At 50.7% G+C, this 14094-nt stretch overlaps 1 long non-coding RNA gene across 1 annotated transcript; it reads left to right on the top strand.

Moving 5' to 3' along the window:
* Positions 1 to 6460: 6460 nt before the first annotated feature.
* LOC120096251 (uncharacterized) lies at positions 6461 to 10049 on the top strand. The gene is made up of 2 exons (XR_015635937.1): positions 6461 to 6675; positions 9628 to 10049. It is a non-coding gene; the product is annotated as an uncharacterized LOC120096251 (long non-coding RNA).
* The last annotated feature ends 4045 nt before the right edge of the window (positions 10050 to 14094 follow it).

Below are 14094 nucleotides of genomic sequence, written 5' to 3'. Positions count from 1 at the left end.
AGAACCCCTTACCTCGTCACAGTCTTTCCTGCTCATGTTCCCCTAAAGCAGTGGCTCTCGGCCTTCCTCATGCTGTCACCCTTTAATACAGTTCCTCACGTTGGGGTGACCCTCAACCCTAAAATTATTATTATTGCTACATCATAACTATAATTTTGCTATGTTATGAATGTCACAATGTAAATATTTTGGGGGACAGTGGTCTGACAAAGGGATCTTGACGACCCACAGTTTGAGAACTGCCGCTGTCCTAAAGCCCTGACCGTGAGTGTAAGGTTTTCTGCTTTGTCGGTGTGTGTGTGACACAGAAGTCCTTTCTTTGGGGTTTGATACCTCCCCAGGCACTCAGCCTAACAATACCACAGTTTCAAGCTCACTGAGGTACGGTAGTCTTGACACAGAGGAAGGAAACAAAGCCACCATGACCAGAAGGGGAGGGTGGACATGGTCTTAAAGCAGAATATATGTGCCAGACAGTGGTGGCTCACACCTTTCATTAGGAGGCAGAGGCAGGCAGATCTCTGTGAGTTCGAGGCCAGCTTGGTCTACTGGACGAGTTCCAGGAAAAGAGACCCTGTCTTGAAAAATCGAAACACAAAGACAAAAAAATAAACAAAACAAAACAAAAAATCCTGCAAACAAACGAAAGAACAAAAACTAAAACAAAACCGGAATGTATGCTCCACCCCCACCCTTCCTGCCTCTTCTGACCAAATGACTCCACCGTCCGTATATGTTCTTACCTCAGGGCTTAGGAAAGCCGTCCCTACTTCAGAACACAGCCTTGTTCCAGTCTTTATGACAGGCGCACATTTTACTGCTGCTTAAACTTATAATAATAAATGCAATTAGTATATTCTCTTTTTTCCTCATACTGCCCTGCCTGGCTTTGAACCCAGTATGTTCCGGGCAATGACCCTGGGCTTGTTTTTATTCTCTTGTGTCTATCGTCTGAATGCTCGATCACATGTGTGGGTCACCCACCGCTCCCAGTTTTTGTAATAAGGATCAAACCCAGCGCTTTGTTCACGTTGCCCATTGAGTAGTCTACCAACTGAGCTACACTACCAGCTTCGAGGAGCTGTTCCTATAGTCTCCTGTTGATGTCTGCTGGATCTACAGGCTTGGGTCCCGTTTCTAACAGCCGCCACAAGCATCTCCACCCAGGGGACCTCAAGTCTTTTATTTCCCTTTATGGCTTGTGTGTTTCTCCACCACTTTGGGCAAAGCAGGCCTAAGGACACCAGTGGTCGAATGAAAAGACACAGCCGCTTATGAAAAGTCACAGGCAGCTGCAAGGCTTGCTCTTGTCCCCTCTCCTCCCTTTCTGGAGCTAAAAGAGACACGTGCACTTGGAGTACGCAATCTCCATGCTAACCGACATCTTCTGGGTGGACAATGGTGGTAGAATCCCTTTGATTTTCTAGTGAAGATGGCTCCACCCTGAAGCACAGCCTGAGATAATATATAGCAAGTAGGCATATACAGGTAGACACCTAGAGGAATATAATTCCAAATAATGGGACATGAGCTTCCAGAAGATGCTTTCATAAACACGGGTTCATACATCTGTCTTCATGCTTGGACCTGTGATTCAAAATTATTCGATTTAAAAAGGCTCAAAGTCAGAGGCTGGGGGCAAACAGATGAAAACCCCTCCAAGGAGACTTTCTGGATGACTGCTTTGGTCCTGGCACTGTGAAAGCCAGGACCAGAGGGTCGATCGAGTGTGTGTGTGTGTGTGTGTGTGTGTGTGTGTGTGTGTGTGTGTCAGGGTGGGGGTAGGGTAGGGACAACAGCACTTGAGCTGTTCAGCTGTCAGTTCTCAGCAGCTGGTGGATACCAAGAACAGTGCGATTAAGCACTTGGCCCCTCCCCCAGCCCTACACCCCCAAAGCCTTTCTTTTCCTCAGCGGCGGGGCTCCCTTGCCAGCTGCCCTCTCCTCCAGGTGTTTCCTGTGCCCTCTCTATTTGCTGGCTGGAGCGGGGAGGGAGTCCATGCTGGTTTCTTGTTAGCCAATGGCATCGGGCGTGGGAGGTCTGTGCTCCTGTATCTGAGGAGAATAGACCGCAAACAGCAGCTGCCTCTTGACACCTGACTTTAAGAAAAGTGTGTAAACAGTGATGGATAAGGAGGAAGGGCAGGGCAGGGCTGCCGGTGAGTCACGCAGAAGGGAGCGGTGTGTAAGAACTGTGCTCACATCTCTGATCCCAATCCCCCTCTAGAGGGAAAGGAAGACTCAGGGCTTAAAGTGAGGGCTAGCCCCCCCCACGCACAGCTCACCCCTTGACCGTGATTAAGTCAAACCCCTATGTAAGAAACTCAGATCATAGCAGGTCACCCTCTTCATCTCCCTGCCGTGAACCAGATGGAACGTTCTGCAGGAGATCCTGGGAAAGTCTTGATGTCCTCAGGTCATGCTTTGAAACCCCTGAAGGCTTCCTATCTTGATTCCAGCTTTCAAATCCCAGCCACAGGCAGCTTGGGGCAAAACCAAGAAGTTTGGGGTTTTCCCCCAGCCACTCACCCAGGTAGGCAGGGTGATGGGTTTGGTCCCATTTTCTTCATCTGAGTTGAAATGACACACATACATCTCCACATGATAGCTTTATTTCTCTCTCTTCCCCTGCTAGGCTGTTAACTCTAAGAGGTCAGGGCTCTCTGGGATTGGATCCCATGTTGTGTCTGTAGCGTTTGCAACGGGACTGGCACATAGTAGGGCCTCAGCGATGCTGTAACTGGATGCATGGGGGTGTTACTGTTTTTCTCCTTTGCTGTGGTTATGTTTGTGATGGGCTGTCAAAGCCCATACTAATGAATGACATTAGTGAGGTGTACACATCATCTCATTAAACCCTCGCCACAGCTCTGTGGGGTTGACATTGTTAGACTATCAGTCAGAAAACGCAGGCTTGGGTTAAGCAAACTGTCCACAGGTACACTGTTACTGAATGGCAGGAAACTCAAATATAGGACTGCCTAAATAAACAGAAGCAGCACTGGAGGAGGAGAAGGGGGGAGGGGAAGGGGGAAGGAGAGGGGGAGGGGGAGGGAGGGGAAAAGGGAAGGGGGAGTGAAGTGGAAGGGAGGGAAAGGGGGAGGGGAGGGAGGGGAAAAGGGAAGGGGGAGTGAAGTGGAAGGGAGGGAAAGGGGGAAGGGAGGGAGGGGAAAAGGGAAGGGGGAGTGAAGTGGAAGGGAGGAAAAGGGGGAGAGGGAGGGAAAGGGGGAGAGGGAAGGAGGGGAAGAGGGAGGGGAAGGAGGGGAAGAGGGAGGGGAAGGAGGGAGAGGAGGAGGAGGAGGAGGGTATAGAGGTTAAGATGAAATATCACTATCATCTTTGGTATCGTCAAGGCCATGCTGAACCCAGGCTTTCTCCCATGTCTCCCTGCGGCCGTCCACCTTCCAGTCTGAATGGCAGGGACCTTTATACCACCCCACAGTTTATTCTCTGCAGGTAGTGTACACAGTCTGGTTTACACAGAAGGTAAACAGTCTGGAATCCAAACCTGACGCATCTCTTATGCCCAGGCTTAGACTGCTTACTTCTCCCTGGACCATTGTGACCCTTTCTATAGTGGTTTTTATCTTGGTGGTGGTGGCGGCGATCGAACCCAGGGCCTCGCCTCTTGAATGCTAGGCAAGCACTCTACCACTCATCTACATTTCCCATGCCTCTGTGCGTGTGTGTGTGTGTGTGTGTGTGTGTGTGTGTGTGTGTGTGAATCCTGAAATTTTTGCTGTCTTTCTTCGTTTCTTTCTTTTCATTTCTTTTTTGAGTCAAGGTCTCTAAGCTTAGGCTTGCCTCAAACCTGCAGCAGTTCTCCTGCTTCTTGAGGGCTGGGGTTACACCATGCCTGGCTTTGCCTTTGGTTGTGGTAGTGTGTGTTTGTGTATGAGTGAATGTGCGTGTGTGTGCGTGCGTGCGTGTGTGTGTGTGTGTGTGTGTGTGTCGCACACACGTTCTCCATAGTGTTGTTTTTGTTTGTCTGTCATAATTGACCCTGGACAGAAGGACCGTGAGATCAGCTCCGACATTGCTCAATACCCTCCCCAGTGTCTGTGCTGCAGAGCACACAGCAGAACAGGAAGCTGGAACAAGGACTGTAGGCTGTGAGGAGCAGCCTCGGTCCTAGGCTTGTACTAGAGTCTCTGTTGACCTTTGACCCGTTCTAGTCGGGGAAAAATCCTAGTCTAATACAGTCCAACCAGCTGGACGGATTGATTGCTTCACCTCAGTCAGGCGTTCCAGTCCCTGACTTCCCAGCCCTAATGCAAATACAGAAACTCCTGTGTTCGTTGTGACCCACTTCCTTTCTTACCGGTCCTGCTCAGGGTGGAGGCTTAGGACTGAGTGGCTTCTCTTGTTTTTGCAAAAGGCAAATAGCCTCCCTGTCACAGCTACTGCTTGGTCAATAGGCCTTCCTGTTGGCACCACCCAGGGGGGAAAAATGGGGCAATGCTTATGTCCTAGGATGTTATTCAAAGATACCCAGAAGGCTTCAACAGGATGTAAACACGCTTGTTAAGATCACAATCACGGTGTTGGGGTTGGGGATTTAGCTCAGTGGTAGAGCGCTTGCCTAGCAAGCACAAGGCCCTGGGTTCGGTCCCCAGCTCCGAAAAAAAGAAAAGAAAAGAAAAAAAAATCACGATGCTATGCAAATTTGAGGGTTGATGAGGGTTACTGTCAGCCTCGGCATGCAGGGCCATACATATAGGGTCTACACACGGCTGGGCACACATGGCAACTCAAAAGACCGTGTATATGGTTTCAGTCCTTTATCTGACAGGCAAAGGGTGTCACTGGATGAGAGCCTCCTATGTAGAGAGATGGACTTTTGCATAGAGTTTGGAGTTTGCAGGGGACAGGGGACAAGGATTGTCCTCAGGATGTCACCAGTCAGCAGGAGGTAGCAGGGTAATTACACATAAAAGTACTGTACCCAAGATGCTGACTCTTCAGGATTAAATGCAAGCTAAGGGACTAACCCAGATTGATGCATTCTATCCAAATGCTGCCGTCATCGCTGGACAAGGGGGTGATCAGACACAGGTGAGGTTAGCTTGAGCGAGGGTTCGGAAAGAGATGTTTTGAGAAGTGCGTTCGCAGGAAATACACCTTTACTGTCTTAAGGCTGAAGGCTAGAAACCCAGACCAGCTGGAGTCCCTGCATCTTGGCCAAAGCGAACAACAGGAGGTTAGAGTGGGCAGAAGAACAAGACACAATGGTGACACAGAGGAGAGCTTTGGTGGCAGTTTGCGTGGGTCCCCAGTGTGCCCTCTGCAGTGACCCCTCCCACACCCAGCTCAGACCCTCTGCAGAAAGAGCAGCGAGGGTATCCGGGCTAGAAGCCAAGGACCTCAGGATGATACCTTGGACACGCTTTGGCCGTGAAACAGCTTTGTCTCCTTAACGATCCTCATTGTTAACGATCTACTTTGGGGACTGTTGCACATATCCGGATATGTACCCCTGACTGTGGTAGACCCATGTTTGAAGACAGACAAAGACAGAACGATGGGTCTGGGATTCAGGAGCCTGGTGCAAGGCTCTATCTGTGCTCTCAGACATTTGGGTCACTTTTCTTCTCTGCTGTCTCAGTCACTTCACAAAACAACTAGGGAAGGATTCCGAAAAACGGTTTAAAGCGCCGTACCTACTCCGAGATAGTGCAAATGTGTGGACACAGAGACTGGCTAGCACAGCAGCTGTCTCCATCTTGCTGGGAGGTGCCAGCGGTGGGTGTTGTTACCCCAATTTGCAGAGGAAATTGCAACTCAGACAGCCTCGTGATGACTGGTCCAGAATTATGCAGCAAGCAGAGGATGAACTGAGAAAGGGAGCCTTCTACTCCTGGCCTACTAGCCCATCCCCAACGACCTACTCTGTTAGTTAACCAGAGTTCAGCTCCCCAGCTGCCCCTCGGGGGGCTTGGATTTTTCCATTTAACCTATTTCTGAAGAGGAAAAACAATGCAGGTCAAGGGATTTTCCCTCAGTGACAGCCTGAGAACACAAAGCCCAAGGATTGCGGCTTAGTGAGCTGCCCCAGACCGCGGGTCTCTCTTCCCAGAGGCCCTGGCTCTGCTTAAGGCTGGCCAGAAGCCGAGGAGGAGCGTGGGGGCAGAGCTCCCCAGAGGCGCACAGATGGGCAGGCTGGGCCGGTAGCCCGCCTTTCAGCAACCTTTTTGTTTGGCAGCCAAACAGCCAGCGTCAGCTCGCCTGCCTCTCACCTCCTGGGCCTCGCCCTTCCCCCCAAGGAGGTGGGGGAAGCTGATGATCTCCTGAGCCACCCGGCCTTCCTCCTTTATGGGGGGTTGGAGAATGAAAGAAGGCCTGCAACTGGTGTGGGGCAACTGTTGCCATCTGTCTAGTGGGACGTCACTAGGCAGGGTCTCGCCCATTCACTCTTCACGCACCGCTGGGCCCCGGCCTTTTGTCGCTGGGGCCGGGTGGCTGCGGGAGGGAGGGCAGCAGGAGGAGGACGCACAGTTTCTTTGTGTCTAGACTAAACTTTCAGCTACTCACCAGGGTTATTTGCATGAGTGAGGAGGCTGACCAAGCCCCACACCGCTCAGGTGATTGACAACTCCTAGTCTCACTTTGGCTTAACGGAGTTGAAAGCAATGGCGCTCTCTCCTCCACCGAGGCTGGTCTTCCGTCTGGTCCCTCTGTGAGTGCATAGTGGATCTGATGGCTTTCTCCCTACTACTCCTCACCCCCAAACCCCGGACTGTGCTTGGCAGACAAGGAGGCAAAAGCAGGAGCAAAGCTCTATCTGCCAGAGCCCGGCAGCTGAGCCAGGGAAAGAAAAGCTGAAGAGAGGCGGTGGGGTTGGCAGCTCTCCAGCCCAGCTCCTGGGCTTTGAATAACACCCCAGGCCCGGGGCTGGGATCAATGCGGGGGAAGCTTTGGGGCATTTAATTATTTAAAGGTCTCAATAAAGGACCTAAGTCCCGGAGGAAGGGGGGGGGCAGACAGATGGTGTGCTCCCTCCATGAGCTGGGAAAGGGTGCAGGCTGGGGGTGGGGGTGACAGAGAAGGGGAGGGAAAGAGAGAAGGAATTGCTTGTAAAATCGGACTGCCTGCCAAGTTCTCAGGCACTCCTGTACCTCTGCCTGTCACTCCTTAACTTCCAAGTTGGCGTCTGCCCTATTTTGGAAATAGACCATAAAGCTCTGAAGTTTGGGGGAGCATCTCTGACACTTGAAGATGCTCTACACTGGTTCAGTTAACCAGGACTGGACACGTGGGTGAGAAGATTGTCTTTGGACTTCTTCTTTTCTCCTCCTCCCCCTCCTCCCCCTCTTCCTCCTCCTCTTCCTCCCCTCTTCCTCCTCTCCTCTTCCTCCTCTCCCCCCTCCTCTTCCTCCTCCTCTTCCTCCTCTCCCCCTCCTCCTCTTCCTCTCCTCTTCCTCCTCTCCTCTCCTCCTCTCCCCCTCCTCCTCTTCCTCCTCCTCTTCCTCCCCTCTTCCTCCTCTCCCCCCTCCTCCTCTTCCTCTCCTCTTCCTCCTCTCCCCCTCCTCCTCCTCTTCCTCCCCTCTTCCTCCTCTCCTCCCCTCTTCCTCCTCTCCTCCCCTTCCTCCCCTTCCTCCTCTCCTCCTCCTCCTCTTCTGCTCCTCCTCCTCTTCTTCTCCTCCTCCCCCCTCCTCCCCCTCCTTCTCGCCCTCCTCCTTTTCTGGTCCTCCTCCTCCTCCTCTCCTCCTCTTCTTAAATTGGGGTAAAATTCACTAAAATGAAACATTCTCGTTTTCTCTAGCCCTCCCCCATTCCCTCCTAACTCTGAGGGGGGCTGGACCTAGCCCCCCTATGATCTGCCTCCTGGGCACTAGGACTTAAGGCCTGGGTGCCACCACACCTGGCTGAGCCACCACTTTCTTGGCAACACTGGAGGAAGGGCTGCTTTGCAGGGAGGAGGACAAAGATTCACTAAGTCATCCAGACTGGCCTCAAAGTCATGGTCCTCCTGCCTCAGCCAACCAAGTACTAGTGTTACAAGAGCACACCTGGCAGGAAGATTACAACTTGATGATCAAGACTGGGAGGGATCCCAGGGGAAGACATATTACCTATGTGCACCTCCTGCTGTTCTGCTGACAGCCCTGTGACCGCAGGGGTTATGCAGCTTCTCAATGGCTTTGACGTGATGATAAACGTTCCTCTGCTCAGTTCTGCTGTGGGATTGGCTGATAGAAGCCCCCTGAGCAGTGCTGGTTCATACTAAGTTCACAGTAGCTGTTATTAAATATTGATAGTATTATCATCTCCCGGTCAGTGTGCATGCATATAAGGCTATGCAAATGGAGACTAAACCAGGGATTTGGGGGATTGGGTGTGGGGGCAGAAGAGTAGTTTGCAAAGGTGTAGATTCGCCTCGGTCTTCCCTTCTGTTAGGGACTGAGCTGCGGCTGACCCCACGTTCTTAGAAAGTCCTGTTCAGTAGGCCCGGTTCTCAAGGGCACCCTTCTTCACTTGCACTAGGTCTTTTCTGGGTCTCTTGGCTCAGATTCTTGTTTTGTAGCAACCTGGGCACTGCTGGCTAGATTTTCAGATGGATGGTCAGTTTAAGCCTCCTATTTCCTGAGACCTTTAGCCCAACCAGTCCTGCCTACAGGAGACAGGACTGTCTGCATTTCCTAGGGCGGCCCTAAGGCCCTAAACGTTTGAGTTGGTGGTGTCAGCACCTCCTCCCCGAGGCAGTTCCGTCTTGCCCGAGGGACAGCCGGACAGCCGAGCACCTGGCGTCCCACCACCGGTTGCTTTGAATCAGATCTGCCCATCAAGGGGGAGCAGAGGGGAGGAGAGCGAGGGCCAGGGCGACGAGGGCAGGCAGGTGTCTGCTCCCTTCCTCTAGGCTATGTAACTAGGGTGGAGCCCTCGGCCACCCCACCACCCCCAACCCCCTTCGTCCTTCAACCCCACGGTAGCTTCTGGCTAGGATTTAAACCACGAAACAAGCTCTGCAAAGCAGCTTTCCTTGCTCCGCAACAACAGTGGGGATGAAGCCTCCGCCCGGTCCGGGGGAAGCTCCACCTTGGTAACAAGCTTCTGACTGGCTGGCCTAGGGAAAGAGCGGGCCAATCAAAGCTCGAAGGGGAGTTGGGTGGGGTCCCTAGGTTTGAGAGCCGGGTTCCTCGCTCAGCACTTACCGCCGAGCAGAGCACAACAGGGCCTTTCAGGAAGGGCGGTGGCTGTGGTGCTTTCGGTGCCTCCCCACCTCCCCACCTGCTGCTCCAGTGGCTAAGTCCCCGCAGCTTCGGACTTTTCCAAAGTTTCTGAGTTTCCTTGAAGGTGATAGACGGCCGGCTCCGCCCTTTGTGAGCAACCTGGAAGCTCTGGCATCTAGAACCTGTAACACTTTCCAGACCCTCTTCCAGAGTGCCCCTGGCCTTGGCGTTGCTTTCCTAGGCTCCTTCTCGGGCCCGTTCGGTTGTCTTGTACATCGGTGGTGTTGGTGGTCACCCAAGCACCCCTCTCCTTACTGTAGGCCACCCACTAACCCACTTAAGGAACTCTGCAGCTGTGGGAAACAGCTGGGATCCTCTGACAGTGTGGGTGGTTTCTGAGGACATAGATGGGCACGTTTGTAAAACGAAGTATCTTTTCCTGGTTCCTCTTTTACCAGGACCTACCAACACCTGCTGCCTTTGCTCCCAAACCAGGAGGAAAGTGGACCAGGTCATCTCTGGTGCACTAGACAGCCTGGACTTCCACACCAGGACATCAGCCTCACACCCAGCTCTGCATCAGAGTGGCCTTTGTGTGACATCTGACGAAGCCTGCTCAGACACTCCTATGAGCCATATTCCATCAGACTGCAGGGGTTGGGCTGGAGAAGGAGAGGTAGTGCTGATCCTGAGACCAGGAGTCTTGAGTCAGGCCACCTCTGAGGTAGATCCTGTCACCATAAGGACTCAACAGAAGCTTTGGATTTGGGCAGATAGTTCTGCCTGCTGGTCTCTCATCTGGAATGAAAGTCAAAACACTACATGGAATCTTCAGTTGTGCTGTAATGTTTTCAGTAAACTTGGGATAGGACAACAACAATATCCTGTGTGTTCCCTAACCCCATCATACAAAAACACATACACACCCATAAACTCAGCGTTTAGCACCATAGCGTCCAGATAAAGGTTTGAGAAATAGGTGACCAGGTCTGCCACTCATTGACTGATTATCACCCAGAGTAACAATTACCCGTTCTGAGCCTTCGTTTCCCTCTGTGTAAAATACTAGTAAGGACACCTACCTTCTAGTATTGTTGTGACCGGAGACCTGATACACAGTGGCCACATGCAGAAAGATCTCACCATAGCTGATTAAAAATAAAGGGGCCTCTTTGCTTTCTCATATGTAGTCAGCCTTCTGTTGAGGTTTAGATGCTAGGGATGAGACTAAATTCTAGGGATGTTAAAAATCTCTACTAATAGCGTAATATAAGGTCCAGGACAAAGTATAGCAAAATCTATAGTCTAGTAAAATCTATAGTAAAATCTGTAAGTCTAGGACAGATCCTGCTTTGAGTGTTTCTTGGCAAAACAGGGTTCTTCTTTTTCTGAAAAGTCTTTTTTTTTTTGTTTTTTCGCCTCAAATTGTTCCCTCTGAAGCATTTTAGAACAACAGCACCTAACAACTAATTCTTCTCCACCCCTCCTCCTTGCCAGTTTCCAATGTGTTGCGTGGACTAGCCTTGAACTTAAGCTCTTTCTGTCTCAGCCTCCCAAGTGCAGACACTAAAGGTATCTGTCAGGCAGTAGCTTGTTTAATAGAATTTAACATCCTCCTTTTATTATGGACTCTTATAGTGTCCTTCCCGAGCTCTTGGTGTGTGTGTGTTTTGTGTGTGTGTGTGTGTGTGTGTGTGTGTGTGTTGTGTGTGCGTGCATGTGTGTGTGTGTGTGTGTGTGTGTGTGTGTGTGTGTGTGCATGTGTGTGTGTGTGTGGTGTTTATGCCGGCATCAACATATGCTGGGACACCTGCTCGGAGTCCTTCCTCACCTGGAGACTTACCCAGTATGTTCTTTTGTCTGTTCTGAAGCAGTACACAGACGTCCCTCAGTGAACACAGAGATTGGCCAGTCACAGCTCACAGATCACTGGCAGTGATCCAGGGCTGTTACCTGCCAGGCTGTGCTGACGTCAGAGGTGAACCTCTGTGGATGTTTTGTGTTATTCAGAACAAAAGCCCGGATGTATCTGGGCCACTCGGTAAGACTAGGTGACTGGGGACAGGAAGGAAAACAAGGAGCAACACAGCATTAGGACAGAGTTCCCAGGAAGCCGGGGGATCTGGGTTTCAGAGTTCAGTCTGTCTTCAGGTGCAAGTCAGTCAAACCTAGTAGGTGTCAATGACTGCTTCTGTAGAGTGAATGGACCTATTTCCTTACCACACTTTAGGGAGGAAACGGGCCATAGAACTGAACTGAAAACATGTTTTATATTCATTTTGTATGAGAGAGAGAGAGAGAGAGAGAGAGAGAGAGAGAGAGAGAGAGAGAGAGAGAGAGAAACAGACAGATGGGCTAGTAGATCCATTCACTATTCATCATTCTTTTCATAAGACCCAAGAATATGATCCCATCGGTGCTATTAAAAACTCATGAACACAGCTCTGTGCTACCTGCTGGGGGAGCATTTGGAGGACTCATATGACATGATTCCTCCCTTTAAAGAATTTACAATCCAAGTCGCTCAACTGACACATGAAACATTCATGTGTGTGGCATTGACTGTGACTCTAAACAATGGCTCTCCAACACAGTCCGTTCCATTCTCCAATGAGAGGCTGGATCATCAGACCATGAGACCATGGAGCCTCAGAGGGGACAGGCCCCACTCTAAGCATCACAGTCCTCTGCCTCTCTGTCAGCTGAGCATGGGCTCACCTGTGAGTCTGCCCTCTTTCTGTGACAATGCAGATACCTGTTTCCAGTGTTGGCTCATCTGCACCTGCCTGTCCCCCGCTGTCCACTAACGCTGTCATGATCATTGCAGTTGCTCTCAGGTGGCCCTGGGTTGGACACTAGGGTGCTACTGTCCCTCTCCCAGTGTCAAAGAAGGGTCATCACTTCTCCCTTCCACAAAAGAAAGAGTGTTGACGTGCCCTTCTAATTGTACACCCCTCAAGGACAGGTCACTAGAAAAGGTGCAAGCCACTGAGCTTTCCTCACAGCACAGAGAAGGAGGCGTGGCTTTCTCGGTGGGTGGGAGCAAGTCTTGGCTGGGGTAGAGGAGCTGTTTGGTTGACCAGTGCTCTGTTGGGCACCGGCTTTGGCGACCCCAGAGAGAGGCGGAATAGCAAAGACTTCACATCAGTGATGAGGATACACTAGGGTGATTTTTTTTAAATGAAAGATGAGACGTTTTAAGTAAAAGAAAAATTAATACCAACTCACACCCATCTTGGCAACGATGGGCAACCCATTGTTTTGAAGCAGCATTTGACATTGGGAAGATGTCCAGACAGGGCGTTCCCAGGGACTCTTACTTTATCCCCAGGGTCTTTTTTCCCCCTTTTTCAGAGCTGGGGACCGAACCCAGGGCCTTGCACCCGCTAGGCAAGCGCTCTACCGCTGAGCTAAATCCCCAACCCCCGGGACTCTTACTTTAAAGAGAGCACCACTTACTTTAAAGCAGCAAGCACTGCCTTCCTCCCAGCTGTAGACGTCTTAACTAGTGCCTTTGCCTTCCAAGGAACATTTGGCAACTCAAGATACTTTGATGGTGTTCACTTGGTCGGGAGGGGGATACCCTGGAGGGACCCAAACCCAAGGACAAACAGTAATGCACTGAGAACAGCTGCCCTTCAATAAGACAGCAGACAGATAAGGATACAGTGGTTAGGAGGGAGGAATAGGAGCTTCAAGCATCGATGTGGATAAACCTTGACCACATATTGTTCTGTGGGGAGAAGTCAATTACAGACATTGTGTGAAGCCATTGTACAGTTTAAAGACACAACCTGGGTAGCCAATTAGATCGGCCGTTTAGACTCTGGTGCTAATCGGCACGAACAACTCTAGCCAGTTTGAGATCTATAAATATGCAATAAAAGCCCGGGCCCTCATTGGCTGATGATACAACCCAACCTAATAAACCAGCCAGAAGTTGAAAGCTCAATGGACCTAAGGCTTCCTGGCTCAGAGCACAGCGAGCGTCCTGCATGTCATGGCTGGGAAAAGATAGAAAGTTCTAAAGTGCGCTATCTACGGACAGTGCACTGCTCTCTCACTATCATAAAGTTAAACTAGAAGGCAAAGGTGGACTAGAGAGACCTTGCCTCCCGAGAGGGTGGAGAGCAGGAGACTTCAGGTGCAGTTCCATTTAGAGGAAGCAACTTCGAAGTGATGTTCGCATGCACTAAACCTGAATGGTGGATTCATGGTGCTGGTTACATTGATCGCCAGGCTTCAGTGTATGTTTTGGGGAAATATATCATTAATGAAAAGAGAAGGATGTAGGTTCAAGGACATGTGCTCATCCTCCGTTCACACGAACCCAGAAGGGGGCTTTCGGTTATATAATGTTCATTTTAACTATCTTTTGTTGTCACCCAGCAGAAGGTTGCCTGAGTTTTTGTGGAACATATGTATAAAATCCCCCTCGAAGATCTTTCAGCCCTCCTTAGGAAAGCTCTTGTTGGATGGTGTCATGGGATGCATACCACCTGACTCCGTGTCCACGGTCACCCAGACCATTAGAGCGTGAGCTCATCTGGAGGCATTCTCTTCGCAAATGTAATTACCAAAAGTCTAGGATGAGAGCATACTGAATCAGGGAGGTCCTTAAAGCTATGCCCCATGTCTTAGAAGAGATTACCAGAGGGACCAATAGAAGACACCAGATGGACATGGGGACAGCAGAGAGATGGAAGTGACAGGGCTGCAAACCAAGCACTGTCGGGACCTGCCAGGAACCAGAAGAGGCAAGCAAGATGGTTTCTAAGACCTTCAGAAAAAAGCAGAGCTCTGAAAGCACATTGTGTACTTTTGGCCTCCCGAATAAACAAGAGAATAATAGATTCTAAAAATTGCCAGACCGCCGCATTTGTTGAGGCTTTGTCAGGCCAGCCGTGGGAGATGAACAGTGATGA

Source organism: Rattus norvegicus, chromosome 13 (genome assembly GCF_021556685.1).
Source record: "Rattus norvegicus strain SHRSP/BbbUtx chromosome 13, alternate assembly SHRSP_T2T, whole genome shotgun sequence".
Classification (NCBI taxonomy): Eukaryota; Metazoa; Chordata; class Mammalia; order Rodentia; family Muridae; genus Rattus; species Rattus norvegicus.
Note: the sequence above shows the minus strand (reverse complement) of the source record. Positions and strands in the feature narration are given on the sequence as shown.